General features: G+C 37.4%; 1 protein-coding gene and 1 non-coding gene across 4 annotated transcripts in view; one reads left to right on the top strand and one right to left on the bottom strand.

Annotated features, from left to right (window-relative positions):
* The window catches only part of GABRA3 (gamma-aminobutyric acid type A receptor subunit alpha3), a 272,860-nt gene extending 248,705 nt beyond the window's left edge, over positions 1–24,155 (bottom strand). For 2 of the 3 annotated variants that reach the window (XM_081563607.1, XM_081563609.1), the window contains exon 1: positions 22,688–22,748. The gene's annotated coding sequence lies outside the window, so the exon portion shown is untranslated. Of the gene's footprint in view, positions 1–22,687; positions 22,749–23,505 lie in introns of those variants that run through there. The other variant, XM_081563606.1, reaches the window with a different exon arrangement.
* Positions 11,065–11,137, top strand: TRNAG-CCC (transfer RNA glycine (anticodon CCC)). Its single transcript has one exon. It is a non-coding gene; the product is annotated as a tRNA-Gly (tRNA).
* Positions 24,156–24,589: the final 434 nt, after the last annotated feature.

Raw genomic sequence — 24,589 nt, 5'->3', positions numbered from 1 at the left:
GTCATCATTTAGAGACTAAACAGCAACAGCAGCAATAAGAGAACTGGCACCAGTCAACAATATTAAGAATGAACAAGGAGGCAGAAGTGTAGATAAAAGATAAAATGAAAATATTAGTATAGCAGTAGGGGAAAAACATCATATCAATAGATTTTAAAAAAATGGAAGAGTAGGTATAGCTTTAAGAGCTTCCCTGGTGGCTCAGATGGTAAAGAATCCACCTGCAATACAGAAGATCTGGATTCGATCCCTGGGTTGGGAAAATCCCCTGGAGAAGGGAATGGCAACCCACTCCAGTATTCTTGCCTAGAGAAGTCCATAGACAGAGGAGACTGGCGGGATACAGTCCATGGGGTTGCAAAGAGTTGAATACAACTGAGTGACTACCACTTTCACTTTTCACCATATCAACAAACTTTAAATGATTACTTCAATCGATACAGAAAAGGCATTTGAAAAAATCCAGCATATATTCATCATAAAATCCATCAGCAAACTATTGATAGAAAAGAATTCTCTCAAATTTAGAAATGGCATGTAAGAAAAATCTAAAACTGACTTCACAGTGAATGGTAAATGGCTGAATATTTCCCCCAATAAAATCAAGAGCAAGGCAAGGAGAACTGCTCTGACCATTTCAATTCAACATTCTACTAGAGGTTCTATCCAGTTCAAATACAACAAAAACAAAACAAAATAAGAAAAAGTATACAAATTAGAAAAGAGGAAATAAAACTGTCATTATTCCTAGATAACATAATCATCTACATAGAAAATCCTAAAACTTTTTTTTTAAAAAAAGCTACTAAAATAATTGAGTCTTTTAAGGTCATAAGATACAAGGTCAATATATAAAAATGAACTGTATTTATGTATACTAACAATAAATGTTGAAAAATTGTCAGGGAGGAGTTCAAGATGGCAGAGTAGAAGAACATAGAGTTCATCTCCCCCCACAAGTACATCAAAAATACATCTAAATCTGGAACAATTCTCACAGAATACCAACTGAAAGTGGGCAGATCTCATGCAACTAAAGCTGCAAGAAAGAACCCCACATAACTGGGCAGGACTAAAGGAGAAAAAAAAAGGAAATGAAGAAAATGAAGATGAGACCTGCACCCCCTAAGAAAAAGCCATGAATGAGGAAAGAAAGATTAGCTCACCTTGGGAACCTCCTTCACTGGCTGGTAGGTTAGTCAGGTATAGGGAGGTGCAGGGGCCTGGAATTTGCCTAGAGGAATGTGCATGGGCTGACCGCTGCCAAGCAGGATGAGGGACTAGTACTGATACCAGAATGTAAAGAAAGAGAAAAGGGAATCAAAAATGTATTTGAAGAAATTATGGCTGCAAACTTCCCAAACCTATAAAAGGAAACAGATATCCAGGAATAGGAAGTACAAAGGGTCCCCAACAAGATGAACCCAAACAGACCCACACTGAGATATATCAAAATTTAAGTGGCAAAGTTCAAGATAAAGAGAGGATTCTAAAGGCAGTGAAAGAAAAACAAACAATCAGTTAAAAGGGAATCCCCATAAGGTTGTTAGTACTTTCCTGGTGGCTCAGTGATAAGAATTCACCTGCCAGCACCGGAGACCAGGTTCGACCCCTGGGTCAGGAAGATCCCCTAGAGAAGGAAATGGCAACCCACATCAGTATTCTTGCCTGGAAAATCCCATGGACAGAGGAGCTGAGTGGGCCACAGTTCATGGGGTTGCAAGAGTTGGACATGATTTAGTGACTAAACAATGACAACAACATAAGGTTACCAGCTGATTCCTCTGCAGAAACTTTGCAGGCCAGAAGGGAATGGCAAGATATATTCAAAGTCCTGAAATGGAAAAACCCTGCAACCTAGGATACGCTGCCCAGCATGATTATCATTTAGAAAAGAAGAAGAAAGAATTTCTCAGGCAAGCAAAAAACTAAAACAATACAGCAATACTAAACCTATCCTAAAAGAAATATTGAAAGGTCTTTTCAAAATAGAAAAGAAGTATGACTCTATAGGAAAAGGACTATCACAACAGGAAAGGCAAATACATAAAAGGATTGAAGATTACTTAAATAAGCCAGTACATAGGCTTAAAAAATCAAAAAATTGTCAAAGCAATTATAATTACAATTATCAGCAAAAGGATAAACATAAAAATTTAAAACAAGATATCAAAATCACAAAATGTGGGGGAGGAGAATAAGAAAATGTATATTTTTTAGAATGTGTTTAAGCTTACATGACTATCAGTCTAAAGCAAGTAGATACAGTTATGGGTTAACATACTTGATAACCAGGGTGACCACAAATCAAACACATATAATAGACTCACAAAAATCAGTAAGAAAAGAACTCAAGTATAATACAAAAGAAAGCCATCAAACAATAAAAGGAAAAATAAAAAGAAGAAAGGAACGAAGAAAAATACAAATTCAACTGGAAAACAAGGTTTAAAATAGTCATAAATACATACATATCAGTAATTACTCTAAATGTCAATGGACTAAATGATCCAATCAAAAGACAAACAGTGGCAGACTGGATAATTAAAAAAAAAAAAGAACCTACAGTTATGTTGCCTAAAAGAGACACTTTAGGGCAAAACACAGGCATAGATTTAAAGTGAGGGAATGGAAAAAGATTATTTCAAGTAAATGGAAATGACATGAAAGTGGAGGTAGCAATACTCATATCAGACAAAACAGACTTTAAAACAAAGCCCATAAAGACAAAGAAATGCACTACATAATGATAAAAGGATCGATATAAGAAGAGGATATTATAATCATTAACATATATTCACCCAATATAGGAGCACCCAAATACATAAAACAAATACTAATAGACATAAAAGCAGAAATTGATGAGAACACAATAATAGTAGATTTTGACACCCTACTGACATATACTAGGGAACAAAACAAGCCTTAGCAAATTTAAGAGAATGGAAATTATTTCAAACATCGTCTCTGACTACAGTGGCCTGAAACTAGAAATCAATCACAGAAAGAAAAATGAGAAAAAAATATATGATTACATGGAGACTAAACAACATGCTACTAAAAACCCAACAGGTCAATGATGAAATCAAGGAGGAAATTTTTAAAAAATTACCTTGAGACAAACAACATTAAAAACATAAAAAATTTATGGGATGCAGCAAAAGAGGTCGTTAGAGTGATAAAGGCCTTCCTCAAAAAATGAGAAAAACTTCAAATAACAACCTAATCTACCACTTAAAAGAATTAGAAAAAGAACAAACAAAACCTCAGGTCAGCAGAAGGAAGGGAATAATAAAGATCAGAGAGTAAATAAATAAAATAGAAATTAAAAAAACAATACTAATATCCAAAATATACAAACAGCTCATGAAATTCAATATCAAAAAAAAAAAACAAACCCAATGAAAAAATGAGTGGAAGACCTAAATAGACATTTCTCCAAAGAAGAAACACATGAAAAGATACTCAGCATCACAAATTATTAGAGAAATCAAAACTGCAGTGATGTATCATTTCACACCAATCAGAATGGTCATCATCAAAAAAATCTATAAACAATAAATGTTGGAGAGGATGTGGAAAAAAGGGAACCCTCCTACAGTGTTGGTGGGAATGTAAATTGGTAGAGCCACTATGAAGAACAGTACGGAGGTTCCTCAAAAAACTAAAAATAGGACCCAGCAATCCCCCTCTTGGGCATATACCCAGAGAAAATCATAATACAAAAATATTCATACACCCCAATATTCACTGCAACATATTTACAATATCTAGGACTTAGGAGCAACCTAACTGCCCATCAACGGAGGAATGGATAAAGAAGATGTGGTACATACATACAATGGAATATTACTCAGCCATTAAAAAGGAACAAAATAGTGCCAGTTGCTGAGGCACAGATAGACCTGGAGAGTGTCATACAGAGGAAAGTAAGTCAGAAAGAGAAAAACTAGTATAATATCACTTGTATATGAAATCTAGATGAACTTACTTTCAAAGCAGAAATAGAGACAGAGATGTAGAGAACAAACGTATGGATACCAAGGAGGGGGGATGAATTAGTAGACCGGGATTGACATGTATCCACTACTATGTATAAACCAGTTAATCCTAAAGTAAATCAACCTTGAACATTTATTGGAAGGACTGATGTTGAAGCTGAAGCTCCAATACTTTGGCCACCTGATGAGAAGAGCTGACTCATTGGAAAAGACTCTGATGCTGGGAAAGATTGAGGGCAAAAGGAGAAGGGGATGACGGAGGATGAGATGGTTGGATGGTATCACTGTCTCAATGGACGTGAGTCTGAACAAACTCGTGAGACAGTGAAGGAAATAGAAGCCTGGTGTGCTGCAGGGTCAGACATGACTTAGCAGCTGAACAACAGTGTATAAAATAGATAACTAATGAGAACCTACTGTATAGCACAGGGAACTGTATTCAGTGCTCTGTGTTGATCTAAATGGGAAGGAAATCTACAAAAGAGGGGATATATGTATGCATATAACTGATTCATTTTGCTGTACAGCAGAAACTAACACAATATTTTAAAGCAAGTATGCTCCAATAAAAATTTTTAAAAATTAAAAAATAAAACAATAGAAAAAAAATCAATCAAGTTAAGAGCTGGTTCCTTGCAAGGTCAAACAACATTAACAAACCTCTGGCCAAGCTCACCAAGAAGAAGAGAGAGAGGACCCAAATAAACAAATTAAGAAATTCAAGTGGAGAAAATAAAACCAATACCACAAAAATTCAAAAAAAAGATCTTAAGAAATTACTAGGAACAGTTATATGACAACAAAATAGGCAGCCTAGAATAAATGGACAAGTTTCTACAAACATACAGCCTGCCAAAGCTGAATCAAGAAGAAACAGATATAAACAGATCTATCACTGGAGGTGAAATAAAAACAAAAATAATAAATAAATAACAACTCCCTGCAAACAAAAGGATCAGATGGCCTCATGGGGAATTCTACCAAACATACAAAGAAGAACTCATTCCAAACCTTCTCAAACTCTTCCAAAAGATCGAAGAGGAAGGGACACTCCCAAAGACATTCTATGAAGCCATTATCACCCTGACACCAAAACCAGACACTACCAAAAAAATTTACAGGCCAATATCTTTGATGAACATCGATACAAAAATTGTCAGCAAAATACTAGCAAATTGAATCAAATGATACATAAAAAGTATCACATACCATGATCAAGTTGGATTCATTTCAGGGTCATAAGAATGGTTCAACATAGCCAAATCAATCTATGTGATATACCACATTAACAAAAGAAAAGAAGAAAAAACACAGGATTATCTCAATAGATGCAGAAAAAGCATTTGGCAAAATTCAACATTCATTCATGATTAAAATTCTCACCAAAATGAGTATAGAGGAAACATATCTCAACATAATAAAAGTAATTTTTGACAAACCCACAGTCAGTATAATAGTGAAAAGCTGAAAGCCTACCTGCTTAATTCTGGAATAAGATAAGGATGCCCACTCTTACCACTTCTTTTCAACCTAGTATTGGAAGTCAGCCACAGCAATCAAATAAGAAAAAGAAATAAATAGCATCCAAATTGAAAGAGGAGAGGTAAAATTGTCTTTGTATGCCAATGACATGATATCCTACACACTGACTCTTTGTGACCCCATGGATTGTAGCCTGCTAGGCTCCTCTGTCCATGGAATTCTCCAGGCAAGTATACTGGAGTGGGTAACCATTTCCTTTTCCAGGGGATCTTCCCGAACCAGGGATTGAACCTGGGTCTCCTGCATTGCAGGCAGATTTTTTACTGTCTGAGCCACCAGGGAAGTCCAGAAAACCCTAAAAACTCCACACAAAAGCTATTAGAATAAATTAATTCAGTAAGTTAGCAGGATACAAGATTGATATACATAAATCTGTTGCATTTATTTACACTAACAATGAAATCAGAAAGAGAAAATTAAAACTAATGATCCTATTTAAAATCATGTCAAAAAAAATACCTAGGGAGGAATCTAACCAAGGATGTGAAAGACCTATATGCTGAGAACTACAAAACACAGAAAGGAAATTGAAGATGATACAAAAAAAAAAAAAGAAAAGATATCCGATGATCTTGGTTTGGGAGAATTAATATTGTTAAAATGGCCTTACTACCCAAAGCAATCTATAGATTTAATATTATCCTTATCAATTACCCATGACATTTTTGACAGAGTTAGAACAAATAATTATAAAATTTGTATGGAAGCACAAAAGACCCAGAATTGTCAAAATAATTCTGAGGAAAAAGAACAAAGTGGGAGGCATAAACCTCCCAGACTTTAGACAATACTGTAACATGGTACTGGTGCAATTAATGGAGCAGAATAGAAAACCCAGAAATAAACCCAAATACCTATGGTCAATCTTCAACAAAGGAGGCAAGAATATAAAATGGAGAAAAGACAGTCTCTTCAGCAAGTGATATTGGGAAAGCTGGACAGCCACATGTAAATCAATGAAGTTAGAACACTCTGTCAGACTACACACAGAAATAAACTCAAAATGGCTTAAAAATCTAAATATAAGACATAAAACCATAGAATTTCTTGAATAAGATATAGGCAAAATATTCTTGGACATAAATCATAGCAATATTTTCTTAGGTCAGTTTCCCAAGGCAAAAGAAATAAAAGCAAAAATAAACAAATGGGAGCTAACCAAATTTATAAGCTTGTGCAGAACAAAATAAACCATAGAGAAAACAAAAAGACAGTCTATGGACCAGGAGAAAATATTTGCAAATGATGAGACCAACAAGGGCTTAATTTCCAAAATATACAACAGCACATACAACTCAATATCAAACAAACAAACAAAACAAACAACCCAATCAAAAACTGGGCAGAAAACCTAAATAGACCTTTCTCCAAAGAATATACACAGATGGCTAACAGTCAGATGAAAAGATGTTCTACATTGCTTCTTATTAGAGAATTGCAAATCAAAACTACAATGAGGTATCACCTGACATTGTGAGAATGTGCGGCCATCATCAAAAGTCTGCAAAGAATAAATGCTGCAGAGGGTGTAGAGAAAAGGGATCTTCCTACACTGTTGGTGGAAATGTAAATTTGTGCAGCCACTATGGAAAACAGTATGGAGGGTCCTTAAAAACTAAAAACAGGACTACCATTAGATTCCACAATCTCACTCCTTGGCATATATCTAGAGAAAACTCTAATTCAAATGATGCATTCACCCCAGTGTTCATAGCAGCAATATTTACAATAGCCAAGACATGGAAGCAACCTAAATTTCCATCAACAGATGAATGGATAAAGAATATGTAGTATATATACACATTGGAACGCTACTCAGCCATAAAAAAGAATGAAATAATGCCATTTGCAGCAACATGGATGAATCTAGAGATTATCATGCTAAGTGAAATAAGTCAGATAGAGAAAGACAAATATCATATTATATCACTTACATGTAGAATCTAAACTATGATACTAAAGAAGTTATTTACAAAACAGAAACAGACTCATAGGCATAGAAAACAAACTTATGGTTACCAAAGGGGAAAGGGGAGAGGGGGATAAGTTAGGCATATAGGATTAACAGATACACACCACAATGTATAAAATGGATAAACACCAAAGATTTACTATACAGCACATGGAACTATATTCAGTATCTTGTAATAAAGCCTATAATAGAAAAGAATTTGAAGCTGTGTATCTGAAACCAACACAATATTGTAAATCAACTACAGTTAAATACTAAAAAAGTTTAAAATTCTATATCTTTTATATACAATAAAAATATAATACTTAGAAAAAAGTTAACAAAATATATTGAAACTTATATATTGAAAACTACAAAAACAAACTTTACCCTTGCTTCAAAGACAAAAGTCATCTAAACACGTATCAAAGACATAAATCAAAGAACTGAAACTATAAAATTCTGGAAGAAAACAAATGAAAGGATCATTATGAATCTAGTTAAGACAAAGACTTCTCAGAATACAAAAAGTCAAAGTCATATAGAAAGCCTACATAGAAAAATTTTAAATGTCACATAATGGGAGAAAATATTTTCAAAAAATATTTTTAAAGAATTATACACACACACACACACACACACACACACACACACACACATACAACTCAATAATAGGAATACAAACATCCCGATTTTCATGGACATTTATCCAAAGAACATACAGAGATGGCCAATAAGCATATGAACATGTTCAGTAATATAGTCATGTGCTGTGCTGTCCCTCAGTCGTGTCCAACTCTTTGCAACCATAAGGACTATAGCCCTCCAGGCTCCTCCGTCCATGGGATTCTCCAGGCGAGAATACAGGAGTGGGTTGCCATGTCCTCCTCCAGAGGATTTTCTCAACCAAGGGATCAAACCCACATACCTTATGTCTCCTGCATTGGCAGGCGGGTTCTTTACCACTAGCACCACCTGGGAAGCCCATCATGAGTCACAGAGTTCTGCAAATTAAACCACAGTGAGCTACTACTACACATTCACTCTAGGCTAAAATAAAATGAGCCAAAATAAAAAGTTAATATACAGAAGTCAATCACTTTCTTATATACCAGCAATGAACAACTGAAATTTGAAATTAAAAACAGCACTATTTAAATTAGTACCAAAAGATGAAATACATATAACCTTTTTAAAAAAAATATATGTAAGATCTATATGAGGAAACTACAAAACTTCGATGAAAGAAATCAAGAAGATCTAAATAAATGGAGAGATGTTTCACATTCATGGATATGAAGATATAATACTATTAGATTCTGTTCTTGCCAACTTGATCTACAGATTTGGCACAATTCCAATCAAAACTACTGGACTTCCCTTCAGACGGTAAAGAATCCGCCTGCAATGTGGGAGACATGGGTTCGATCCCTGGGTTGGGAAGATTTCCTGGAGTACGGCATGGCAACCCATTCCAGTATTCTTGCCTAGAGAATTCCCATGGATGGAGGAGCCTACAGTCCATGGGTTGCAAAGAGTTGGACACAACTTAGAGACTAAGCACACACAGCACAATCAAAATCCCACCAAGATTTTTGTGGATCTCAACAAACTAATTCTAAACTTCATATGGAAAGGCAAAGGACCCAGAATAATCAAGCAATACTGAAGAAGAGGAATACAACTAAAGGACTGACACTACACAATGGCAAGACTTACTATAAAGCTATTGTAATCAAGAGAGTTTGGTATTGGTGAAAGAATACACAAATAGATCAATGGAAAAGAAAAGAGAGCCCAGAAATAGGTCCACAAATATAGTCAAATGATCTTCGACAAAGGAGCAAAGGCAATTCATTGGAAAAAGAAAACTTTTCAATAAATGGTGCCAGGCAACTGGATATCCACAAATACAAAAGTGAATCTAGACCCAGACTTTATACCAATATGGATCACACACATAAATGTAAAATGCAATACTATAAAACTTCCAGAAGATAACATAAGAGAAAATCTAGGTGACGTTGTTCTTGGTGATGAGTTTTTAGATTTCATACCAAAAGCACAATCTATGAAAGAAAAAAAATGATAAATTGGATTTCATTAAAATAAAAAATACTTGCTTTGAGAAGGCACTGTTAAGAGAATGGAAACACAAGATAGACTGGGAGAAAATGTTTGCAAAAACACATATATGATAAAGAATTTATGCCCAAAATATTCTAAGAACTCTTAAAATTCTAAAATAAGAAAATAAGTAACTCAGTTAAAAATAGGCAAAAAGATCTGAAGAGACACCTTGGCAAAGACTATATAATATATGAATAGCAAATAAGCATATGAAAAGATATTCAACTCATATGTCATTAGGGAATTGCAAAGTAAAACAACAATGAGATGCCACTACAAATCTATTAGAGCAGCTAAATTCCAAAACACTGACAACAATTGCTGATGAAAATATGGAGCGACAAGAACACTTACTCGTTGCTGGTGGCAATGCAAAATGGTGCAGCCACGTTGAAAGACAGTTTGGCAGTTTCCTACAAAGCTAAACATAGTCTAACCATGTGATCCAGCAATTGTGTGCCTTAGTATTTACCCAAATGAGTTGAAAACATTATCTGCACAAAAACCTACACATGAATGTTTATAGTAGCTTCATTCATAATTGCCAAAACTTGGAAGCAACCACAATGTCCTTCTATAGTAAATGGGAATAAAAGACTGTGGTACATCTGGCCAATGGACTATTATTTGTCAATAAAAAGAAATGAGCTATAAAACCTTGAAAATACATGGAAGATCCTTAAATACACGTTACTAAGTGAAAGAAGCCAGTCTGAAAAGGCTACATACTGTAAGATTCCAACTGTATGACATTCTAGAAAAAGCAACACTAAAGAGACAATAAAAAGATCAGTGGTTGCTAGGAGTTCAGGAGACAGGGGTTCAGGAGACAGGTGGAACACAGAGTATATGTAGGGTGGTAAAATATTCTGTATACTATAATGATGAACACATGGCATACACTTGTTAAAACTCATATAACTGTAGGACACAAATAATGAACCCAAATTCAGAACTATGGACTTTAGTTCATGATTATATCAATATTAGTTCATCAGTTTTAACAAATGTGCCACATTAATGCAAAATGTCAGTAGTAGAGGAAACCGAGGAGGAACAGATAAAGTAACTCTCCATACTTTCTCTTCAGTTTTTTTGTATATCTAAAACTTCTCTAACACTTAAGTTTAATAATTAAAAAAACACTGAAAATGCCAAGTGTAGGTGGGGATGTTGAGCAGCTAGGACTCTCATACACTGCTAGTAGGAATACAAAATGGTATAGCTACTTTGGAGAACAGTTTGACAGCTTCTTATAACAGCAGACACTCCATTGCTATATAACCCAGAAATTCTCATCGTAGAGAATTTCAATGCAAATATATGTGCAAACAAAAACATTTATAACAGAATTATTTATAATAGGAAAAAAGTGGAAAACACCCAAATGTCCATCAGCTAATGAATAAATACACTACTCAACAATAATAAATAGGGGCTTCCCTGGTAGTCCAGTGGCTAAGACTCTGTACTCCCAATGCAGGGGGCCCAGGTTCAATCCTTGGACAGGGAACTAGATCCCACATGCCACAACTAAGACCTGGCAGAGCCAAATAAATAAATAAACATTTTAACAAAACAATAGTAAAGAACAAACTGCTGATACATACAATTACATAGATGAATCATAAAAACATGTGCTAAGTGAAAGAAGCCAGATACAAAAGGCTACATACTATATGACTCCATTTATATATTACACAAGAAGCAAAACTATAAAGACAGATCAATTCTTTCCCAGATAACTGACTGCAAACAGGCACAAGTGACCTTTTTGAGGGGAGGGAAATTTTCTGTATCTTTATTGAGGTGGTGGTCATGGTTATATGATCATATACATCTGTCGAAATGTTGAAATGTGTACTCTCAAGAGTACATTTTATTTCATGAGATGTATGTCTTAATAAATTTGAGTAAAAAATTGCAGATGCCTAGGAATATATCTTATACATAAGAGTATTATTAATAAAACTATCCCTTGGACTGCAAGGAGATCCAATCAATCCATCCTAAAGGAGATCAATCCTGGGTGTTCATTGGAAGGACTGATGTTGAAGCTGAAACTCCAATACTTTGGCCACCTCATGCGAAGAGTTGATACATTGGAAAAGACCCTAATGCTGGGTAAGATTGGGGGCAGGAGGAGAAGGGGACGACAGAGGATGAGATGGTTGGATGGCATCACTGACTCGATGGACATGGGTTTGGGTAGACTCCGGGAGTTGGTGATGGACAGAGAGGCCTGGCGTGCTGCAATTCATGGGGTCGCAAAGAGTCGGACACGACTGAGCGACTGAACTGAAATCTCTATCAAAGATTATAAAAATAGAATTTAAATGATGTCAAGATAAACTATTCATAAGTAGTAAATCTCATTATCAAAAATATGCCAATTCTGCTCCAATTCATTCTACATATTCAGTAAAATTGCAAGAAAAATCAGCATGATTTTATTGGAATTTAACAATCTTATTTTAAAAATTAAGTTAAAGGGAATAAAGGGCCAAAAATAATCAAGACAATTTAGAAAGAACAAGAAAAATGGTGTGGGTGTGGGTAACTGCAGAGAATGAAAAATAACTTGACCTCACAAAATAATCAAGATTGATTATAAAACATTCATAATTAAAACAGCACAAATGTACACAAATGGATTAATAGAGCATATAGACAGCCCAGAAATAGATGCAAGCATCTATGGAAATTAGGTTATTTGATGGACTTTGCATTCTAAATCATTTGTGTATAAATTAACAAATGATATTTGACATAGAAAAAAATCAACCTATATTTCACATCAGATGTAAAAATAAAATTCAGATGTTCTTAAAAAGTAAAGCAAAATGTTTTAAATTTTAAAGAAAATTTGGAGAAAGTCTTTTATGTTGATGGAATAAGAAAATACTTCTTAAATATGACCCAAAAATAACAATTCATGAAGGAAAAAATTCATAAATTTATAATGAAAATCTAAAATTTCTATACTAAAAAGGACCCCATAAACAAAACAGAAAGCCAAGGTGACATATTAGAAGCAGATATATGCAACATATATAACTGACAAATAATTAGTATCCAGAATATAAAAAGAACTCTTTTACAAATCAGTTAGTAGAAAGTGACTAAACAAAAAAATAAGCAAATGTGGGAGGCTCTGCATGTTAAATTTTGAAAGGATATGGGAAAAAATGAAGCTGGGCCTAGACTCAAAGGGAAGATAAAGTTTATCTGTAATGTTTTATTTCATTAAGATGTATCTGAACAAGAAATAACAAAATGCTAATAACACTTGCTCATTCTGAGCAAGCATATATGTGGTTATTTGCTCATTGTTTTACACACTTGAGTCTCCTTGTCAATATTTTAAATTCTTCAAAGTTAAAAATAGAAGAAAATAAACATGTAAACAAAATTTATAATAATAAATCTGAGTTAAGTGGAAGGAATGAAAGTTAAAATTATAAATAACATTTTCCCTGTATGCCAGCCATAATCAATTATCAGAAATAATGAAAGAGAAATCCAGTTCACAAAATTAAAAACATAAAATAGATGTTACTGCTATTATATACTCTCTATGCATGCAGGCTAAGCTGCTTCAGTCTTGTCTGACTCTGTATGACCCTATAGACTATAGCTCTCCAGGCTCCTCTGTCCATGGGATTCTTCAGGCAAGAATACTGGAGTGGGTTGCCGTGCCCTCCTCCAGGGAATGTTTGTGATCCAGGAATCGAACCTGCATCTCCTGCACTGCAAGTGGATTCTTTACCCACTGAGCCACTCGGGAAGCCCCTATATACTCTACACAGTTAGACAAATTAAGGTTTAAAGACCACACAGTAAGTAGAAGAGCTGAGGTAATAAAAACTGCAACTGCAATAAGATTTAAACTTTGCATCTAGATCAAGAAGAGACAAACTAGAAGAAATGGAAAACAGGAAAAACTTAAAGAGAACCTACTAAACATAATAATTTGTATTATATACATACATATATATATATATATATATATAATACGGCATCACAGAATGGTGGGAAATAATGATTTATTCAATATTTGGTACTGTGAAACCACTGAAGAGGAAAACAATTTTGAAAAGTACCTCACACCACAATAAATTCCAGGGGGATTAAACAATTAAACATAAGCAATAAAAATGAAAACACAATCCATTCAAACACTTATCCCATTTTGGATGAGGAAAAACTTCTTAAATATTAACTTATCAGAAAAAAAAATACAAATGAAAAGAGACAGAGGCATAAATAATTACATAAAAGTTAATTTGTACATTAAAGTTAAATTAAAACACAATCTAGAAAATATATTCCACATATACCATAGAAGAAAGATCTAATGTCTACTAAACGCACATATTGTCCCCACAAGTGAATAAAAAACTTAAGCTCTCAAAAGAAAAATGCATATAGATAATCAATACACATTTATAGGAAGGAAACAAAAGTGACCAGGAAACACAAGAAAGTATCCATGCTGACTATAATAAAAGAAACATATTAAAATTGTAAGATACTGTTTTGCCTTTTTCAGATTGGCAAAGAATTTAAACATATGAATGTATGGCAAAAACCACCACAATGTTGTAAAGTAATTAGCCTCCAACTAAAAAAAAAAGAATAACAATACCCAGTAATGCTTAAAATTCTCCAAGCCAGGCTTCAGCAATATGTGAACCGTGAAATTCCAGATGTTCAAGCTGGTTTTAGAAAAGGCAGAGGAACCAGAGATCAAATTGCCAACATTCGCTGGATCATCGAAAAAGCAAGAGAGTTCCAGAAAAACATCTATTTCTGCTTTATTGACTATGCCAAAGCCTTTGACTGTGTGGATCACAATAAACTGTGGAAAATTCTGAAAGAGTTGGAAATACCAGATCACCTGACCTGCCTCTTGAGAAATCTGTATGCAGGTCAGGAAGCAACAGTTAGAACTGGACATGGAACAACGGACTGGTTCCAAATAGGGAAAGGAGTACGTCAAGGCTGTATACTGTCACCCTGCTTATTTAACTTATATGCGGAGTACATCATGAGAAACGCTGGGCTGGAAGAAACACAAGCTGGAATCAAGATTGCTGGGAGAAATATCAATAACCTCAGATATGCATATGACACCACCCTTATGGCAGAGAGTGAAGAAGAACTAAAGAGGCTCTTGATGAAAGTGAAAGAGGAGAGTGAAAAAGTTGGCTTAAAGCTCAACATTCAGAAAACTAAGATCATGGCATCCAGTCCCATCACTTCATGGCAAATAGATGGGAAAACAGTGGAAACAGTGGCTGACTTTATTTCTGGGGGCTCCAAAATCACTGCAGATGGTGATTGCAGCCATGAAATTAAGACGCTTACTCTTTGGAAAGAAAGTTATGACCAACCTAGACAGCATATTAAAAAGCAGAGACATTACTTTGCCAACAAAAGTCCATCTAGTCAGGGCTATGGTTTTTCCAGTGGTTGTGTATAGATGTGAGAGTTGGACTGTGAAGAAAGCTTAGCACTGAAGAATTGATGCTTTTGAACTGTGGTGTTGGAGAAGACTCTTGAGAGTCCCTTGGACTGCGAGGAGATCCAACCGGTCCATCCTAAAGAAAATCAGTCCTGGGTGTTCATTGGAAGGACTGATGTTGAAGCTAAAACTCCAATACTTTGGCCATCTGATGCAATGAGATGACTCATTGGAAAAGACCCTGATGCTGGGAAAAATTGAGGGCAGGAGAAGTAGATGACAGAGGATGAAATGGTTGGATGGCATCACCGACTCAATGGACATGGGTTTGGGTGGACTCCGGGAGTTGGTGATGGACAGGGAGGCCTGGTGTGCTGCGGCTCATGGGGTCGCAAAGAGTTGGACACGACTGATCGACTGAACTGAACTGAACTGGCATAGGATTACTAGCAGAAATTGGCCTTCTTATACAGTAGGACAACTTCACACTTATGTCAAGAACCTTTGAAAGTGTAATATCCTTAGGCACAGTAATATCCTTACACAGAAAGACTCAGACACAGCTGAACGACCGAACTGAACTTAGGCACAGTAATGCCTTCATAAAAACCCATCTTCAGAAAATCATCCATTCAACAAATATTTAATAAGAATCTATAACGTATCAGCCATTGTTCAAGGTACTGGGAGATACAACAATAAACAAAATAGAAAAAAAAACCCCTGTACTTGACAGGCTTACCTTTTAATACAAGGATTCAGGTAGCAAATAAATAAAATACCTAGTCTGTTAGGTGATGATACAGACCAGAGAGAAAAAATCAGGCAAGAAAGGAAAATAGTAAGTGTTAAGGGAGAAGAGTTTTCATTTTTATGCTACAGTTGTTACAGAAGACCTCATCGAGGTGACATTATAAAAACCTGCATGGGGCAAGGTTCAAAGAAGCAAAGATTTATGTATAAGTGTATATACATTGCAAGGCTATTTACGATAACTTACAAGTGAAAATAATTTAAATGACCAATATAGGATCTCTTAAATAATTTTGGTATAAATTGTACAACTGAAAATTATGTACAGTAGCTGTTAGAAATTGTTTGAAGGCTGCTGAATCACATGGGGAATGCTCACAATATGATACCAATGGAGAAACCACATATAAAATAGAATACAAGGTATGATCTCAATCATGTAAACATGGAAACATCTGGAAGGAAGTAGAACAAGTTACCTTTGGGCTAGGTATTCAGAGGTGATTTATATTAGCTTCTCTCCATTTTCCAAATTTTCTATTGTGAGGCTGTTTTACTTTTATATCTGGAAAAAATCTGTTTAAAGGCAGATTTTATAGCCTCATGGTAGATTAATAAATGTGCAAAATGTTTTTAATGGTGGTACTTGCCAGCCATGCCTTGAGTACAGGGTCCAGATTTGGACACTATGTGTTAAGGATGATACTGAAAATTGAAGTATCTCAAGTAGAAGATACTCAAAATATATGTCATATGAGCTTCTCTTGTACTATTTTAAAAAGTTATTTTATGCCATGATCACTTACATAATTCCATTCCCATCCACCTCCCCTTCCTTTCAAAAAAATCTGTGTAATACTTGATTTCTTTTAAGAAATCATTTTCTAAAGAGAAAAAGCACCCTTCAAAATATACATCCTGGAGATTTTTATTCTTCCTTCTGTGTATGGTGAGGAGACATACTGTGTATAAACGTCAATATTTTAAAAGTCATATTTGAAATATAAAAGGTGTTTTTCTATTACCAACCAATATTTCCCTTTATCATATATGTTCCCCTAGAAAGAGACAGCATTTAAGAACATGAACTAATCACCTTGCCTCTATTTCACAGTATACTGTACCATTTTTTTCAGTACTCTTAGTTTATTTCAAACCAGCAATAGTAGAAATATCATCCAATACCCAGATTTACTACAGATTTTAGAATACAATCAGTTCTGTCCTTAGCTAACAGGACAGTCATGATTTCAGCAATCTCATGAATAGAACAAGAAAAGGGTCTTGCTGTGATCTCTTTCAGACCCTGTGAATTATTCCACCAAAGTTAGCAACCTTAAGAATTCCATATAAAATCCTGTGCTCCTTAAATAAATAACTGGGCCTGAACTACCTGCACAGGACCATGAGAATGTAGTACAGAATAGAGCATGAACCACAGAACCTTACAGTTGGGAGAGTCTTTATAAATCATCCAGGTCTAATCCAACCCTCCTCACTTTACAGTTATGAAAACTGAGGCTCAAATAAGAGAGGTGGTTTGTCACAAGAAACTAAGCCTCTATGCCAGGACTAGAACCTAGGACTAGGCTATCCAAAATCCTATTTAAGAGAGATCTTTAATATCTAATTCTTCATCATTTTTAAAATCAAGTGCCTCTTTCTCTAATTTATAGAATAGGGAGAGTTGGGAGGTCTGGAAAGAGTCTTGGTTCATTGAGAGTTTCAGCTATGCAACATGACATGTAATCTTTCCTTATAGCACTATCATCCATTGAACATCTGCAAAATGGATATGCATCACCCAGTCTTAACTGTTAGGAAGCACTGTGAGCATCAAAGTGGGGGAGGACTGTTAGAAACGGGGTATCATGTCTCAGTACTCAACCTCTGTGAAAAGTCTTACATGTTGACTGCACCTTCCTTCTTAAAGCAGTACATTTTCCTCTATACACTAATGACAAAATACAATTATATAGTTCAGTAGCTTGTAGAATAATGTCTATCTCCACATCTAAACCATGAGCCCCAAAGTGACAACAACCATGTCTATTTTGGTCACTATTATATGGTACATGCTTAGTCAATCTTATATAGTCACAAAATATTTGTTCAATCAGTGGATAAGGCCTCTCTTCTCTCAGCTCTTTCACAATACTATACTCCCCTAATTTTCCTTCCACATGTCTGTGTCTCCTCCTTTGTAGCCTTCACACAAACTCATCTTTGTTTTCCCTTCCCTGGTGGCTCAAATTTTCTATTGTGAGGCTGTTTTACTTTTATATCCGGAAAAAATCTGTTTAAAGGCAGATTTTATAGCCTCATGGTAGATTAATAAATGTGCAAAATGTTTTTAATGGTGGTACTTGCCAGCCATGCCTTGAGTACAGGGTCCAGATTTGGACACTATGTGGTAAAGAGTCTGCTCACAATGTGGGAGACCCAGGTTTGATTCCTGGGGTCAGGAAGATCCCCTGGAGAATGGAATGGCTACCTACTCCAGTTTTTCTTGCCTTGACAATTCAATGGACAGATGAGCCTGGTGGGCTATATAGTCCATGGAGTCGAAAAGAGTCAGACAGGATTGAGCAACTAACAATTTGGCCTTCCCAAGTGGTGCTGGCAGTAAAGAGCGCACCTGCCAATGCAGGAGACATGAGAGACGTAGGTTCAGTCTCTAGGTTGGGAAGATCCCCTGGAGGAGGGCATGGCGACCCACTCCAGTATTCTTGCCTGGAGAACCTCAAGGACAGAGGAGCCCGATGGGCTACAGTCCACAGGGTCGCAAAGAGTCGAACACGACTGAAGTGACTTAGCATGCACACATCCTAAAGATAAGCATTCTCCAAAGAAATCCTTAGATCCTTTTGTTCTACTTCAAGTATTGCTTATCGATGACTCTCAAATCCCTCTCTCCAGCTAAGTTCTTTCCAGAGCTCCAATCCCATATTTTTTTCCAACTGTACCCAGTACTTCTTGGTGGGCTATAGCAATAGTACTACCTGTGTGACCTCACTCAAATCAAGTCACTCCACCTCCAAGGATCAGTTTGCTCATCCATAAAATAAGGGAGTGGACTCTCTACTACATATAGAGCAAAGTCCTAAGTTTCCAAGCTAGAATTCAATATTATTTACAGTGAAGCCCTCCAAGTACCTCACAAAACATTTATCACATACTTACCATACTCCAATGCAACTGAACTCACTGTTCCCAATACATTTTTCTGGCCTCTGCCTAGAACACCTTTCCCACCCCCTAAACTCCATCCACAGTTTGTCCAATTTTCAAAACCCAGTTCAAATGCTATTTCCAGGAAGCTGTTTTTGATCTCCTTGGCTGCAAGCCCTTTCCTTCTTTTATGAGTGTGGCTCTCATTCTCATAGTATTATAGTTGTTTGTGTATTTCTTCCCTCTCCTACTTAACTGTGTCATCTTGGAGGGCAGAGACTATTCCTAAATCAGTCTGTATCTCCCACATCGCCTTTGGTCCATAATGTGCTCATAATAATCTCATACTGAATAGATTCAGTTAAGGTCATATCAGCCACCTTGCTTGAAATCCTCAATCAGTCCCTTTGTTTCTAGAATAAAGGCCAAAATCCTTACAGTGTCCCACTCCAGCCACCCCAGAGTTTGCTCAATTTTCCAAATTCACTATGCTTCTCTCATCCTAGGATCCTCATGCGTGCTCTTCCCTTCACCTAGAAAACTACTCCACCCCCTCTATCACCTTCACCCCACCCCCATGTCTTTATTTGGCGTTAATATTACTTCCTCAAGGAAGGTTTTCTTAAACCCCAAACTAGATCAGATTTCCTCTGTTCCTAGCCCTACTCCACCCATACTTTTCCTTTATAACATGTGTTGCTGACTGAAATAACACAGTTGTGTGATTATCTAATTTATTACCTCTTCCCCATCAGACTACGAGCTCCAAATAAGCAAGTACCATGTCCGTGTAGCTTACCTTTCTTTCTAACATCTGCACGGTGCTTAACCATATCACTGAATAAATAGTTGTTGAATGACTGAACTGATGAATGACTGGGTTAAAGGTAAAAATTTGGGACCTAGAATGTAGAAAAATATTTTCCTATCTTCCTACAATTCCTTCAAAGTAAAATTAAGATGCCTGGTAGCTATCTGGGACAGGTGAGCTTGCCTTCTAATTCAACATGAGAAATTTGTAAAAATAGGATGAATATTGCCCCCCAAATGCCAGAAAGAAAACAAAATTACCTTTTTTAAAATGAATATATGGCCCCAAAAGGCATCACTAGCACCAACTGGTCTGTTCCTTTAATTTAACAAGCACCTACTTTATGCCATATACTCTAATAGTGCCTGACGATACAATAAACTGGACTGATACAGCCCCCTATTAGCTTGAAATATATAATCTAAGAGTGGAATTTATAGAAGCTTTTAAAAAGCCTTTATTGCAGTCACAACACCCAACTAATGCTACTTTGTGAGGATGTTAAATTTTCCATCAAAGGAGATACTAACCTAAGGGTGAAAGATCATCTGGAAGGGATTATTTAGAAATTATAACTGGGCCCAATCTGAGCCTCTTAAATTAGATAAAGGGGCAGGTAGCCTAGAACAGTGCCACTTGAAGTATGGTCCAAGGATCATTGCTTATCTACAAACTATTACTACCAGACAGCAGTGACCTAAGAATAAAAATTGAGAAGCACACAATGCAGAAATCGAGAACATGTACTTACAAAATGTAGCAACTCAACTTGAAAAAAATTAATTTTATGTCTGTTGAATCTAACAATAAATGATAGCTTACATTTTGCATGGCTTTTATTTTTCTAGTAATTCATACTTAATGTATTTTACTAAAGAAACTATCTGTGGATTGGGAAATTTTAAAAAACTGGTTCTTCACCAAGATAGTTTGAAAAGCACTGGGACAGCAGCTTAAGGATTACCTGTCAGCTTGTTAAAAATGCAAAACTCAGGTCCCACCCCAGATCCTCCGAATCGGAATTAACATTTTAACAAGATCCTCAGGGGATTCTTTTGCACTTTCAAGTTTGAGAAGAACTGGCCTAGATGATTTCTGAAGTCCCTTAGAACCCTGGGATTTTACAATTTACTTCAGATAGAGAATTGCAGGGCGGAAAACCCCTTGAAGAAGCTGAGATCCATGCAGAGGAAATCATGTGTCTAATGTAACTGGCAATTTTTCAGAGCTAGCAATAGAACTCAACTTTCCTAACAACCAGGTCAGTTTTTGACTCTAACACACCACATGCTCACTTCTATTCCACCCAGTCCCACTCTGTACCATCCCCTCGGTGATGTCATTGTTCCTGAGATACTGATATAACAATTTATTCTTCTATCTTTTATATACTATGAATCTTGAATCACAAGGATTCCCAATGTTTTCTTTATAATTGTGGTTAATCCTTTCTTCCCAAAGCTTCCCACATGCTTATTCTCTGGCTGCTATATGGACATTCTGGGGCTTCAGAAGAAATAGCACTGATTCCTGGTTTTTGGAAAAGAACAGAGACCGTCTTTGTTCCCATCAGTCCACTTGATACCAGATAGCAAGCTTTTCCAAGGAAGAGAACATACAATATCAAGGCTGCTTTACAAAACTCAGTATGATCAGTCTGTGGCTGACAAACAAGAGAATGGGATAATAGGCCATATTAATAAAAGTCTAATCCCCCAAATGAGGCAAATGTTGATCCCTTCCTTGTGGTCCTGTCCGATTCAAGGCTTGAGGGGAGAGATACATCTGTCTTCAACTATCTGAGGCACCATTATTAAGAAGCAAATTTGTTCTAGAAAGTCCCAAAGAACCAATGAAGAGATGTTACAGGGAGACAGACGTTGGCTTATAACAGGGATTACTTCCTAGCAGTATAGAAGGAGCCACCTAATGAGGTCTCTGTCCTTCCAGTTCCAAGGTTTTAGTAAACTACAATTCTCAGAACAAGGTGACTCGAAGCTCTCAGAAGAAAAGAGCGACAGCTGGTCCTAAAAGGAGAGTCTTTGGCTGCATGTTAGATGGATGAGGCCATGACAATGGAAAAATGAAGTCTTTCCTGGCATTCTTTTCAAAGGAAAGCAGGCTGTCCAAGGAAAGCCTTTTGGGCAGCCCCTCTAGGAAACCCAGATGAGGCTTGGCTCCACAATAGCTAGCCACTATGCCCACTCTAAATTCCTGTTACTTTACACAAAGGACTCTACTACTTTCCAAAAAAGAATTGCCAAGCAGCACCCTTTCTAGCATATCTACACTTGCCTAACAGACGAAGGTGGAAAATTTTCCCCAGGGAGGCAGTGGTGCTTAGTGGTCAAGACCGTGCATTCTGGAACCAGGTTGCCTGTGTTCTAATTCCCAGTCAGGGCATTTAATTGCTAAACCTCTCTGTGCCTCAGTTTCCTCATCACTAAGAAAAATGATAGTATCTTGCTTCATATGATTAATGTAAGAATAATACATATTAAAGTCACAGCCCACAATTTGAAACATTGTAAGCACTCAACAATGTCAGCAATTGGCATTGCGGGTATTATAATTACTACCATGGGTACAGCAGTGTCACCAACTCAAAAAGCCCCCATCAAGCAACCAGATCTTTACCCCGACCAATTCAGAGCGGATCTACAAGAGCTTTAGCCAACCCTTGCATAGCTACAGACATCCAGAACCTGCTGACCCTCAATAAATCATACCATTCACACCAATCAGCTCTTCACCCTGCACTCTCCAAATCCAACAGCCACCCCTCCCCCAGTTCTCCTGTCTAAGCCACCCGCAGCCACAGCCAGAGGAGCAGCAAGCTAGAAATTCAGTTCCAGACAAACCATCAGGTGTTTCTTCCCTCTCAAGGACAGAGCTGGACCTAACACCAAGCCTGCCAGTTGATGGGGTGGGATATCTGAATCCCAGGTCTAGCCTATCAGCTTAACTACCTGGAATGGGGAGTGGGCAGGCAATGGGGCTTCCCACAGAGAAGCAAGGGAAACCTCCCAAGTTTGTGGAGGAACTCAGGCCCAACGCTACAAAGAGCCTCTTAAGGGAAGGGGGGAGGTCTCCACCTGCTTTCAAAGGAAACAGTTATTTACAACTTTCTACTCACTTGCGTCTGGGGGAGGTAATAGGGAGATGGGGAAAGGGACTACAATGTATTCTTCTTTCTCATTTCCAGCAATGAGAAGCAGCTGCAGAGAAAGAGTTAAAGGAGCAAGGAAGCTCCAGCCATTACCCCATCCCTGTGCCTAGGGCTGTCTGGGGGGTCATGACAGTGCTTTCTGCTCTGGCTAGGGGCCACTCGGTGTCTTTCTGCAGCAGCTGCCGGCCCCCCAAGCAATTTGCAAGGTCAATGCTGACCTGCTTCCAAAGAGGAACAAAACAATTCACTGACAATGAAGCAAATAGCGCATACACCACATCGCAACCCCCCCTTCCTCAAATCAGGTTTTACCCCTGTGCCTCCCTGCCCAGATGCCGACTCTGGGCTTCCACCAGCCCCACTGGGAAACCCAGGATAGCATCACAGCTGCAGAGCATGTCTCGCCTCGCTGGCCAACCCAAGGAGACTCTCCGTACGGGGGAGAGATGCTATCGCTAAAGGAGACCTGAGCTTGGGGGAGGGGGAAGGAGGGAAAGCTATGTTTCTTACCAAGCGCCACAGTCACTTCCCCGAAGAGGAGAGGAGAGAAGGATGAATGAACTGAAACAAGTTGGAGGTTGAGCCCTCACAGAGCTCGGCTTCCTCTTCTGTTTCTCTGGGTTTCTCCCCGGTCCCTCTCCCGTCTGTCTCTCTGGTTTGCTCGCTAGCTTGCGCGCGCTCACGCTCTCCGGCTCTCTCTCTCTCACCCTCCCTTCCTTCCTCTCTCTCTCCCCCTCTCTCGCTCCCTTCTCTTCTCTCTCTCTCTCCCCCTCCCTTCCCTCTTCCCCTCCCCCTTTGCTGGTTTTGGCTTCACCACTGCTGGGTGCTGAGCACGCGGCTGTGCTGGGGCTCAGAATACAGCGCTGCAAAGGTTTGCATCTGTGGTTGTTTTAGGAAAGACTGAAGTAGTATTTGATTCTTTAAGCTATCCAGCAGAGAAACAGGGAAGCTCTGAGAGAAGGGGAAGAGCAAAGGCAGCAAAGGGAAAGGAAAGAGAGCATAAAGGATAAGAGCAAATGGGAGGATAAAGGAAGTATGGATTACCATACTTGATGTGTGATGCTTACTAGCTAGCTGCTCCTAGACGGAAGCTAAGTGGTCTGTCTCCCTTTCATCCCTATGGGCGCGCCTTAGCCCAGGCTCCATATAAAGGTTGGACAAATCTGTCTGTTCACATTACATCTCTGAGGACAATAATGAGCTAAAAAAAAAAATACTACATCAAAGAGGTTGCCATTCGCACTCCACTAAGAAGAAAGGGTTCAGCCACATTGATCTGCCAGTGACCTAACTGCCACCCCCATCTCCAACCAAGTAGAAGTGTAGACCCAATACAGAATTGTCAGCTGGAGCTTACCTCCAGGGAAAACAGACAAGCAGCAGAACCACAAAGCTTTCCTTTCAAAAACCTCTAAAGGGAATATAGGTGTATGTAAGTTTGTGAGCCTACATGTAAGTTTGCACAAGGAGGAAGAAAGGAAGGAAGGAGATTAATTAACTCAAAGTATAAAAGAAAAATATTCCCATTGGGGGAAAAAAACTGGACGAATTATAGTAATAATGCAACAGGGGGTAGGAAAAGACCTAGATAGAG

This window comes from Giraffa tippelskirchi, chromosome X (assembly GCF_054371585.1).
Source record: "Giraffa tippelskirchi isolate mGirTip1 chromosome X, T2T-mGirTip1v1.2.pri, whole genome shotgun sequence".
In the NCBI taxonomy this organism is placed as follows: domain Eukaryota; kingdom Metazoa; phylum Chordata; class Mammalia; order Artiodactyla; family Giraffidae; genus Giraffa; species Giraffa tippelskirchi.
The sequence above is the reverse complement of the archived record's forward strand: the minus strand, read 5'-3'. Positions and strand labels throughout refer to the sequence as shown.